The sequence below is a fragment of the Jaculus jaculus genome, chromosome X (assembly GCF_020740685.1).
Source record: "Jaculus jaculus isolate mJacJac1 chromosome X, mJacJac1.mat.Y.cur, whole genome shotgun sequence".
Taxonomy (NCBI): Eukaryota; Metazoa; Chordata; class Mammalia; order Rodentia; family Dipodidae; genus Jaculus; species Jaculus jaculus.
In genome coordinates this window covers 69339268-69351985 of record NC_059125.1, presented here as the reverse complement: position 1 = coordinate 69351985, position 12718 = coordinate 69339268, and the positions used below count along the sequence as shown (strand labels likewise).

At 41.9% G+C, this 12718-nt stretch overlaps 1 protein-coding gene across 1 annotated transcript in view; it reads right to left on the bottom strand.

The window, feature by feature from the left end:
- The window catches only part of Atp7a (ATPase copper transporting alpha), a 167280-nt gene that overhangs the window by 68324 nt on the left and 86238 nt on the right, over nt 1–12718 (bottom strand). The window lies entirely within an intron of this gene.

Here is a 12718-nt window from a genome sequence, read left to right as displayed (position 1 = left end):
GAAATTTCAGAAGTCAGTTTTAATCCAAATATATGACACAAAAATTAATAATATTAATCATCAGACTGCATTCAAACAGAAGAAAATAAATAACTCAATCTAATGTTGTTTCTCTATTAGCTTTCACTGGGTGTGGTGGCACATGCCTTTAATCCCAGCACTCAGGAGGCAGAGGTAGGAGGATCACCATGAGTTCAAGGCCACCCTGAGATTACATAGTGGATTCCAGGTCAGCCTAAGCTAGAGTGAGACCTTACCTCAAAAAACCAAAAAAGAAATCTTTACTATTCTCAATGGAAAGAAACAAAATGTCTTCTGTATGTAGAAGGAACATAAGCATATGTAGGCCTATGTGACTATGGTGCCAATTAAGTATCTGGACTCAAAAAACATGGTCTAGAATTTCACAACAGATGCTAAACTACTCTTTCCTATCATCTCCTTTCATAAACTATTCCAACACTTCACATTCTACCAATTCAAAAGGTTGCCCAAGAAACAGTATAGATATAGAAAATAAAAGGTAATGTGTTTATTCTTTTTAAAATGTTAAATTATGGGGCTAGAGATATGGAACCAAGAGTTGGATTGCTGCAAGACACCTGACTGTGTGGGTTTGGCATCTTGGAGCTGATTTTCAAGAGGAATGTGGAAGGATTTGAAACCTTGGCCTAAGAGATGCCTTGCAATGCTGTAAGTACAGCTTGATGGACTATTCTGGTCAGAGTTGAAAGACCTGAATGCAGTAAGAAATATGAACTGTGAGGTTTGGCTTATGAGGGTGAGAAAGAGCTTTGCTTGGACTGGGCTAGAAGCAGTTTGTGTGATAAGCTTGCTATTATGCCTGTGTCACGAGAAGTTGTGCATGGTTTCATTGCACAGAAACGGACAGTTGTGAGCACAGTGATATGGCACAGAAATGAAATCTTTGGGCCAAAATTGCTACCTGTTCAGCTGCAATTGAGAGATTACAACCTTTAAGATTGGGCCAGCTGGCTTGCAATGAGGCAACAGGAAGAATATAGACTCATTTGAAGGGACCTGACTACTCAAGGTATGTCTTGTTCTTAAAAGTCTGCTTTATTCCCCCCCCCACACACACAGATTAACAAGTTGGCACTCCAACTGGTATTATGGAGTATAAAAATGCAGGAAAGAAAGGGTCACTGAGTTTGCAACACGGTCTTGTGTTTTAGAAATAGCTATGGGCAGTGTGAAGCAGATTTGCTGGATGCCTGCATGGATACCTGATGGAGCTGAGAGGATGACTGTGGGTTGCAGTGGAGATACCAGGACCATGAGATGGATACTAAGGAAAGCTTCCAGCCCCAGATGAAGTTTTCCAGAACTGTGAGTAGCCTAGTTGGAGGGGTGGAAATGGAAATCCAGAGACTTGTTGCTGGTTAGAATTATCGGACTTGAAGATTTGACACTGACTAGAGTTGTTGGACTTGGAGCTAAAGAGTTTGATGTTTGCCCTGTTGTTGTTTGAAAACTTCTTTGCTATGCCCAATGCCATCTTTAGCAGTGTGTTTATTCTATATCATAGTCTGTGGGTTTGGGGGGGATTTTTTGGTATTAAGGCTCAGTTAAAAGACCTTGGACAATGGGGATGTTTGAACATCATTGGGATTGATAAAACTGTGGGGACTTATAAAATTGGAATGCACTGTATTTTGTATCATGCATGGTTGTCAGTTTATGGGGGACAGGGGCCGAATGTCGTGGTTTAATTCACGTGTCCCCCATAAACGTTGGTGTTCTGAATGCTAGGTTCCGAGCTGATGGAGATTTGGGAATTAATACCTTCTGGAGGCAGTGTATTGTTGGGGGCAGGCTTATGGGCATTATAGCCAGTTTCCTCTTGCCAGTGTTTGGCACATTCTCCTGTTACTATTGTCTACTTTATGTTGGCCAGGGAGTGATGTTCACCCTCTGCCTCTGCTTATGCCATCGTTCTCCCCTGCCATCATGGAGCTTCCCCTCAAGTCTTAAGCCAAAATAAACTTTTTTTTCCCCAAAATCTGATCTTGGTCTGGTGAATTCTGTCAGCAATGTGAACCTGACTGCAACACCATGTAAAGCCAGACACACAAAGTCGTACATGCATGTGTAGTTTGTTTGCAGTGGCTAAAGGCCCTGGTGCACCTATTCTCTCCCTTTCTCTCTCTCTCTCTCTCTCTCTCTCTTTCTCTTCTCTGTCTCTCTCTACTTGAAAAAAAAATAAATATCTTAAGAAGGTAATGGGAAGGGAAAATGATCAAATTATGGTATGTTCATGTATGAAAATTCTCAATAAAAAGAAAAGACAAAAAATAAAATGCGTATGCTTAAATAAATAAAATTAACTTTTCCTTTTGATTTTTCGAGGTAGGGTCTCAATCTACCCCAGGCTGACCTGGAATTCACTCTATATTCTCAGGGTGGCCTCGAACTCATGGCAACTCTCCTACTTCTACTTCCCGAGTGCTGGGATTAAAGGGGTGTGCCACCATGCCCAGCTAAAATTAATTAATTATTTATTTATTTTTTTTATTTATTTGAGAGTGACAGACACAGAGAGAAAGACAGATAGAGGGAGAGAGAGAGAGAATGGGTGCGCCAGGGCTTCCAGCCTCTGCAAACGAACTCCAGACGCGTGCGCCCCCTTGTGCATCTGGCTAACGTAGGACCTGGGGAACCGAGCCTCGAACCGGGGTCCTTAGGCTTCACAGGCAAGCACTTAACCGCTAAGCCATCTCTCCAGCCCAAAATTAATTTTTTAAATATCTTATTTTTATTTGTTTGAGAGGGGAAATGAGGCAGAGAGAGAGAGAATGGGCATACCAGGGCTTCTAGCCACTGCAAACGAACTTCAGATGCATGCGCCACCATGTGTAGCTGGCTTACGTAGGTACTGGGGAATCGAACCAAGGTCCTTTGGCTTTGCAGACAAGCACCTTAACCACTAAGCGCACTCTCCAGCCCAAAATTTTTTTTTTTTTTCAAGGTAGGGTCTCACTCTGGTCCTAGCTGTCCTGGAAATAACTATGTAGTTTCAGGGTGGCCTTGAACTCATGGTGATCCTCCTACCTCTGCCTCCCGAGTGCTGGGATTAAAGGCGTGTGCCACCATGTCCGGCCCAAAATTAATTTTTTAAAAGAAAATGACTAGAGGTATAGCTTAGTGGAAGAATATTTGCCTATGATGTTCAAGGCCTTCAGGTGATCCTGAGTGCTTGAAAGAAGTCTTTAAATAATTTAGATATTATAGCTCAAAAGTGATAGAGAATTATCAGTAGTTTCTGGGGGGGTAAGGTAATAACTATGTAGTTCAGGGGACTTTGGGGGGGGGGTGAAGGCAATATACTGTCCTGTGGTGGTATTAAATAAATCTATACATGTTTTTGTTTTTTTGAGGTAGGTTTTTGTATACATGTGTTTTTTTAATTATTTATTTATTTATTTGAGAGTGACAGACACAGAGAGAAAGACAGATAGAGGGAGAGAGAGAATGGGTGCGCCAGGGCTTCCAGCCTCTGCAAACGAACTCCAGACATGTGCGCCCCCTTGTGCATCTGGCTAACGTGGGACCTGGGGAACCGAGCCTCGAACCGGGGTCCTTAGGCTTCACAGGCAAGCGCTTAACCGCTAAGCCATCTCTCCAGCCCTACATGTGTTTTTGATAGCTGCTACGTGAGGCAGTGCTCTTTAGGGGCAAACTGCCATGTTAATGTCCCTTCAAAGTACATTTATCTTTATTTTCAGCTTTATGACATAAGCTAATTATCTCTTGAGCTAAGTATGCCTAGAGGCATGCTTGTCACTCTTTGAACCATTTTAACATGTGCTCCATGATCTTGAGCCAAGCAGGCCCAAAAATGTATCTAACTTTCCTTCATTTTAAAAAAAATACTTTTTATTTACAGAGAGAGAGAGAGAGAGAGAGAGAGAGAGAGAGAGAGAGAGAGAGAGAGAGGGAGAGGGAGAGGAGAAACAGATATAGTGAGAGAATGGGCACACCAAGGCCTCCAGCCACGGCAAACAAACTCTAGATGCTTGTGCCACAGAGTCATTAGGCTTTGCAGGCAAGCACCTTAATTGCTATGCCCTCTCTCCAGCCCCATCTTTCCTTCTTAATTTATGACTTTAAACTGAGCATGCTCAGAAATGTACTGTTTACCTGAGCATGCTCAGCAACGGACCCAACCCCTGTATGAAAATGTATAAGCCTCCTGAATAAAGGCTCCATGCTTCCTTCTAATTTCAGAATAGCATTCATTTGGAAATAACTATGACATTCTCATTCCTTGATGCAGGTAATAAATTTTTCTGCACTCCTCTATGTTTTGGCTGTGCTTGTTTTGGCTTTTACACTAAGATGGGAACCCATTCTGTTCAGTTACATTAACATTCACAAAACTTTAAAAAAAAATGGCTAGCAAGTATAGAGCCCTGTGTTTAATCACCAGCACTGTAAAAAATAAAAATAAAAATAAATTAGAAAGAAAAAAGGAAAGGAAGGAAAGAAGGAAGGAGGGAGGAAGGGAAAGAGGGAGGCATATGATAAATGATACATAGAAATAGATGATAAATAGAAGAGGATAGATATTGGGGGCTGGAGAGATTGCTTAGCGGTTAAGATGCTTGCCTGCAAAGTCAAAGGACCCAGGTTCAGTTCCCCAGGACCGATGTAAGCCAGATGCACAAGGTGGCACATGCATCTGGAGTTGGTTTGCAGTGGCTGACGGCCCTGGAGCACCCATTCTCTCCCTCTCTCAACTAAATAAATAATTTTTTTAAAGATGATATATAGATGATAGAGAGATCGACAGACCAATAGATAGATAAATAGATGATAGAGTGGTGGTTTGATTCGGGTATCCCCCATGGTGTTGGGGTGTTCTGAATGCTAGGTTTCCAGCTGATGGAGATTTGGGAATTAACACCTCCTGGAGGCAGTGTGCTGTTGGGGGAGGGCTTATGGGTGTTATAGCCAGTTTCCCCTTGCCAGTGTTTGGCACACTCTCCTGTTGCTATTGTCCACCTTATGTTGGCCAGGGGGTGATGTCCACCCTCTGCTCATAACATCATCTTCCCCTGCCATCATGAAGCTTCCCCTTGAGTCTGTAAGCCAAAATCAACCCCTTTTCCCCCAAAAGCTGCTGTTGGTCGGGTGATTTCAACCAGCAATGCAAACCTGACTGCAACAGTAATGTTGGTACCGAGGAGTGGGATTGCTGCTATATACCTGACTGTGTGGGTTTGGCCTTTGGAGCTGATTTTCAAGAGGAATGTGGAAAGATTTGAAACCTTGGCCTAAGAGACGCTTTGCAGTGCTGTAAGTACAGCTTGATGGACTATTCTAGTCAGAGTAGAAAGACCTGAATGCAGTAAGAACTGTGGACTGTGAGGTCTGGCTTATGAGGGTGAGAAAGAGCTGTGCCTGAACTGGGCTACAAGCAGTTTGTGTGAGAGGCTTGCTATTATGCCTATGTCCTGAGAAGTTGTGCATTGTTGCATTGTATAAAAATAGACTGGTGTGTGCAGAGGGATATGGCACAGAAATGAAATCTTTGGGCTGATACTTCTGCCCATTCAGCTGCCAGATTATTTGAGATTACATTCTTTGAGATTGGGCCAGCTGACCTGCACTAAGGCAACAAGAAGAATGTAGACTCTTTTGAAGGGGCCTGAGTGCTCAACAAGTGTCCTATTCTTCAAAGTCTGCTTTATTCCCCCACTGGATTAACAAATTGGCACCCTACCTGGTATTGTGGAGTATAAGAAACGAAGGAAAGAGAGTCATGGAGTTTGCAACACAGTCTTGTGTTTTTTTGAAATGGCCATGGGCAGTGTGAAGCAGGCTGGCTGGATGCTTGCATGGAGACCCCATGGGGCCATGAGGATGAACTGTGGGTTGCAGTAGAGACCCAGTGGAAATGCTGGGACTATAAGATGGCTGCCAAGGGAGCTGCCTGCCCTGGATAAAGTTTTCCAGGACTGTGAGGGGAGGGGCAAAATTGGAAGTCCAGAGTCTTGTTGCTGGTTAGAATTATCGGACTTGGAGACTTGTCACTGACTAGAGTTGTTGGAAGTGGAGCTACAGAGTTTGATGTTTGCCCTGGTTGTTTTAAACCTTATATTGGTTAAATATCTCTTTCTTTCTTTTCTTTTTTATTTTCAAGGTAAGGTTTCACTCTAGTTCAGACTGGCCTGGAATTTACTATGGAGTCTCAGGGTGGCCTCAAACTCATGGTGATGCTCCTACCTCTGCCACCTGAATACTGGGATTAAAGGCATGTGCCACCACGCCTAGCCCTGGTTGAATATTTCTTTGCTATGCCCAGTGCTATCTTTTGCAATGTGAGTGTTTATTCTGTGCCATTACGGGTTTTGGGGAGATTTTTTGGTATTATGGCTGCTCTTGGTTGGATGTTTTCTGCCAAACAAGAAAATCAAATAAGATGAAGTTTTTAGTTACCTGGCTTTACTAGCCACATGTGAAGTGCTCATAATGGCTAGTGCCTGAGAAACCAGGCAGGTTATATAAGAAGCATTGCTAAAGCTAGACATGGTGGCCAATGCCTTTAATCCCACCACTCAGGAGACATAGGTAGGAGGATAATTGTGAGTTCAAGGCTACCCTGAGACTACATAATGAATTCCAGGTCAGCCTGGGCTAGAGCGAGACAGTACCTTGAAAAAACAAACAACAACAACAACAAAAAGCATTCCCATGGGCTGGAGAGATGGCTAAGCAGTTAAGCGCTTGCCTGTGAAGCCTAAGGACCCCAGTTCGAGGCTCGATTCCCCAGGACCCACGTTAGCCAGATGCACAAGGGGGTGCATGCATCTGGAGTTCGTTTGCAGTGGCTGGAAACCCTGGCGTGCCCATTCTCTCTCTCTCTCTCTCTCTTCCTCTTTGTCTGTTGCTGTCAAATAAAGAAAAATAAAATTTTTTTAAAAAAAGCCTTCCCATCATTTTTCAACATTCTGGGACAGTATTATTGTGGGTACTGCTATATTTTTTTTCCAATAAAGTACCAAGTTAAAAAATTCTTTTAGCCAGGCGTGGTGGTGCACACCTTTAATCCCAGCACTTGGGAGGCAGAGGTAGGAGGATCGCCATGAGTTCAAGGCCACCCTGAGACTACATTGTGAATTCCAGGTCAGTCTGGGCTAGAGTGAGACCCTCCCTTGAAAAACCAAAAAATAAAAATTCTTTTTCCTTTAGCTTCAAATACATTGTATCAGGTATGTCATAATCAGATTTGGTTTCAAGCTAATTTCATCCCCCTACCAAAAAGGCAGGGGGCACATTCAAAATACAGCACTTTTCTTTATCAAGTAGGAAAGAATGCAAAGGAGAAAACAGTTATTAATGACATCCTGAGTAGTGATAGCAATACAGCTTTTAGCTTTTATAGAACACAAAAGTTAAAATGGGTTATTTTGTCCAGTCCTCATGAAACTGAAACTTCATAGGTAGGGGTAATTTGTCTGAGGTTCTTACTTTCTATTTTTTCTTTTTTATCTTTCTTTCTTTCTTTTTGTTTATGTTTTTGTTTTTCGAGGTAGGGTTTCACTCTGGCTCAGGCTGACCTGGAATTAACTATGTAGTCTCAGAGAGTGGCCTCAAACTCTCAGCAATCCTCCTACCTCTGCTTCCCAAGTGCTGGGATTTAAGGCATGTGCCATCATGCCTCACTCTTTCTTTTTTTAAAAAAATATATTTTTAATATTTTATTTTTATTTATTTATTTCAGATTATATATGTATGTATATACAAGTAGAGAGAAAAAGAGGGAGAAAGACAGTGGGTGTACCAGGGCCTTTTGCCACTGCAAATGAACCCCAGATGCATGCACCCCCTTGTGCATCTGGCTTACATGGGTCCTGGGGAATCGAACCTGGGTCCTTTGGCTTTGCAGGCAAGCGCCTTAACCACTAAGCAATCGCTCCAGCCCTTTCTTTTTTATATTTATTTTTATTTATTAGAGACAGAGAGGGTGAGAGAGAGTGAGAGAATGGGCACGTCAGAATCTCTAACCACTGCAAATGAACTCCGGACACATGTGCCACCATGTGCATCTGGAGAATCGAACCTGGGTCCTTAGGCTTCACAGGCAAGCACCTTAATAGCCAAGCCATCTCTCCAGCCTTCTTTCTTTTGTTTTTGAGGTAGGGTCTCACTCTAGCACAGGCTGACCTGGCACTCACTCTATAGTCTCAGGCTGGCCTTAAACTTACAGTGATCCTCCTACCTCTGCCTCCAAGTGCAGGGGTTAAAGGTGTGTGCACCACACCCAGCAAGTTCTTGCTTTTTATATTACCCGAGAATAGAAAATGTAGAGTGTCTTTAAGCAAATTACATAGAAATTATATGTCTGAATTTCTCTTTCTTTAATGTTTTATTTATTTGTGAACAGCAAGAGAGAGAGAGTGCGACAGTCAGAAAGTAGGTGTGTCAAGTCTACTGCAAATAATCTCCAAATGCATGCTCCACTTTGTGCATCTGTCTTTATATGGTTACTGGGGAATTGAACCTGGGCCAGCTGCTTTGCAAACAAGCTTTCCATTTGTAGCACAAATAGCATGGGGAAATATGAGTTATGTACTTGTTACTGTTGTTTTGGAGATTTTTCAGGTTTTTAAATTTTTATTGATTTATTTATTTGAGAGAAAGAGGCAGATAGAGAGAGAAAGAATGGGCATGCCAGGGACTCTAGCCACTGCAAACGAACTCCAGACACATATACTACCTTGTGCATCTGGCTTACGTGGGTTCTGGGAAATCAAACCTGAGTTATTTGGCTTTGCAGGCAAGTGCTTTAACCATTAAGCTATCTCTCCAACCCTTGTTACTGTTTTTTGAGAGAAAGTCTTATTCTGCCTAGAATGGCCTAGACTATAGGGCCTTTAGCTGCAGACCCTATATTTCTTTCTCTGTCTCACTTATTCTTTCTTTCTCCATTTCTCCCTCCTACCCCTCCCTTCCTCTTTTTATTCCTTACAAAGCACTCCTCCCCATCCTCTGGGCTTACATTCTTTCTGCCTGCTGTTTCTGCAGTATCCTGTGAGCCTTGGAGGGCATTACAGAAATGTCTCATTCAGTGCTGAACACTACAGAATCATTTATTCTCAGTACTTGGACAAGTTTTGAATCTCCTCAGTAGTCATCACCATAAGTGTGGTGGTTTGATTCAGGTGTCCCCCATAAACTTAGGTGTTCTGAATGCTAGGTTCCCAGCTGATAGAGATTTGGGAATTAACGCCTCCTGGAGGCAGTGTATTGTTGGAGGCAGGCTTATGGGTATTATAGCCAGTTTCCCCAAGCCAGTGTTTGGCACACTCTCCTGTTGCTATGGTCCATCTTATGTTGGCCAGGGGGTGATGTCCACCCTCTGCTCATGCCGTCATTTTCCCCTGCCATCATGGAGTTTCCCCCTTGAGCCTGTAAGCCAAAATAAAACTCTTTTGTCCCCACAATCTGCTCTTGGTTGGGTGATTTCTACCAGCAATGCAAACCTGAGTGCAATAAGAAAAATGAAGCTTCTCTGACCAAAGTGGGAATAGCACTAATCTATAAACATAAATGTAAATATTCAGAGGGCAATTTGATGAGCACATCGTATCCATTTAGCCAAATAATAGTAGCAGCTCTCCACCCATAGCCTTTTAATACCACACATGAATTCCTTCCCTTGGAGTGGGCCTCAGATCTAATGAGAGAGCAGTTCAGGACCCCCATAACAGTCCTGCAACTATTGCACCCGTGGACACTTGCCTGGCTGGTTGGTTGTATAGATCACAGGGTCCACTGGCTAAGATTATTGATGGCTTTTATCCACCATCAAGCTACACAGCACTTTCCAACACTATGACAGCTAGCCAGTAGGGAGGAGTCTTCCAGCTCAGTTCCAGATTGAATTCTCAGAGTCCTGCAACCAAAGTATGTCTCTATGGCTCCAACACTGGGATTGCCAGGTACATGTCACCACATCCAGCATTTTTACATGGATAACGAGGAATGGACTCAAGTCCTTATGCTTATGAGGCAAGCACTTTACCAACCTGAGCTATGTCCCCAACCCTGGTTTGTTTTCTTTTTGAGACAGGGTCTCATGTAGCCCAGGCTTAGTGTCATAGTTACTATGTAGCTGAGGTAATATTGAACTCCTGATCCTCCTTCCTCCATCCTCATGCTATGTTGCAGGTACATACTACCACACTGGCTATAGTGTTAATATTGCAGAGTACCTTTGGTTTATTTTCCTTTCTTTCCTCCCAGTAATGCCTTCATCTAAATACTCCTCCATCTTCAGTGCTTCAGGCTGATTATTGTAAATTGTAACTTTATTTTCAGAGGACTACTGACCTAATGGAAAAATAGTTTCTCTGAAAATAGAAAGAACAGCATTTGTTCCTAATGAAAGCTTCCAAGAAAGAGACAAGCTGTTGAAACTTTGGGGCATGGGAGGAGGTGGCTTTAAGATGACAAGAACATGTTAGTGGAGAGCAGCTCAGAGCCAGACTCAGACTGCTACTAGCAATTTCCAGCTCTGCACAGCCTAGCATAGTTTTGCTCGTCATTGTCTCTCTAACAGACAGTACAATGCCAGGCACATAATGAGCCCTCAATAAATACCTGTTAAGTAAGTACATACTGTTTCAGTTTTCTAACCAAGGTTATGGTACCCAGAACTGTCCTGTGATAATTATGAATTGCTATGTTTCCTTTGAAACTTTAGGTTTCTAAAGTCTGTTTGATGTTAACATTCTGAGAAAAAGTTGAATGCTAGTGCCCCTCAGTGTTTTGTGCTGAGTGTGGTCATCCAGTTTTAACACAGGGAACTAGAAGTTACTAAATAAAGAAGTTTCCCCATCTGTAGTATGAACATCAAGGGGAAATATGAGTTATATACTTGCTACTATCTCTTGAGACAAGGTCTTAGTCTGACTAGGCTGGCCTAAAACTCACTATTTAGCTAAGGCTGGCTAGCTTGGATAAGCTACCTCCTGAATCTCTCACCTCCACCTCCCATGTGCCAGGATTAATTATCATCGTTATTATTACTTAATGGGGGGTTGTTTTTGTTACATAGCTCAAGCTGGCTTAGAACTCACTGTGTAGGATTCAAACTTACAAATTTCTTCCTCAGAGTTTTATGTGAGCCTAGGCTATATTAAGACAGCTTCTCTCAAATAACAATGATAAATAGTATAAATAAATAGTATAAATAATAAATAATATAATACTATAAGTAATAAATAATAATAAAGACACAAGGCATGGTGGTACATACATGCAGTTCTACTAGTAGGGGCTAAGGCAGGAGGAATAGGAGTTTGAGGTCAGCCTGGGCTATATAACAAGTTCTAGACCAGTCTAGTCTTCATAGTGAGACCCCTTCAAATCAAGTAAATAAATTTTTATTTTATATAAGCCAATTTATGGCATTTTGCCATAGCAGCCTGAATAGATTAAAGCAATGAAGATGCAAGTCCTTAAAAGGTAGAAAATCTCAAGAAACCCAGAAAGAAAATAAGAATTAGGATCCAGCTGGGTGTGGTGGCACACACCTTTAATCCCAGTGCTCAGGAGGTAGTAGGATCGCAGAGAATTCAAGGCCACCCTGAAACTACATAGTGAATTCTAGCTCAGCCTGAGCTACAGTGAGACCCTATCTCAAAAAACCAAAACCAAACAAACAAAAATAAATAAAAGAATTAGGATCCAAGATATATATATCTCGTGTGTGTGTGTTTGTATTTCCAAAGTCCATGTCCTTTACATCTATAAATGATTAGGCTACATGATCTCCAACTTTGTGAAAAATAAAAATTTTATGCTTATAATTTAGACAATGCATAGTTTATAAATACAAAACTGAAAAGTAGGAAATATTTCTAATTCACGAACCAAATTTTAGTTTACTATTTGTTTTCCCCTCTATATTTCACATTATCTATAAGACTAATTTAAATTAAAATTGATTTTTAAAAAATATTTATTTAGGACTGGAGGGATGGCTTAATGGTTAAGGCGGTTGCCTGCAAGGCCAAACGACCCAAGTTCAATTCCCCAGGACCCACATTAGCCAGATGCACAAGGGGGTGTACATGTCTGGAGTTCATTTGCAGTGGCTGGAGGCCCTGGCACACCCATTCTCTCTCTCTCCTTCTTTCACTGTCAAATAAATTAATTAAATAAATAAAATATTAAAAAATATTTATTTAGGGGCTGGAGAGATGGCTTAGCAGTTAAGGCATTTGTCTGCAAAGCTAAAGGGACCCAGTTCGGCTCTCCCAAGACCCACAAAAGCCAGATGCACAAGGGAGTGCATGCATCTGGAGTTCATTTGCAATGGCTAGAGGCCCTGGCACATCCATTCTCTCTCTCCCCCTCTTTCTCTCATATAAGTAAATAAAATATTTTAAATATATATACATATATATTTATATTTACTTATTTATTTATTTGGGGGGACAGATAGAGAAAGAGAGAGAGAGAATGGGCACACCTATTAATTTGTGAAGATCAATGTTATAAGTGTGCGTGCGTGCGTGCGTGCGTGTGTGTGTGTGTGTTTGAGACAGGGTTTCACTCTTCCCTGGGCTCATCTGGGTCTCTCTCACACCTGATCCTCCTACCTCTGCCTCTACCAGCTTCTTGCATTTTCCTTTTTGTTTTTTTTTTAAATATATTTATTTATTTATTTGAGAGAGAGAAAGAA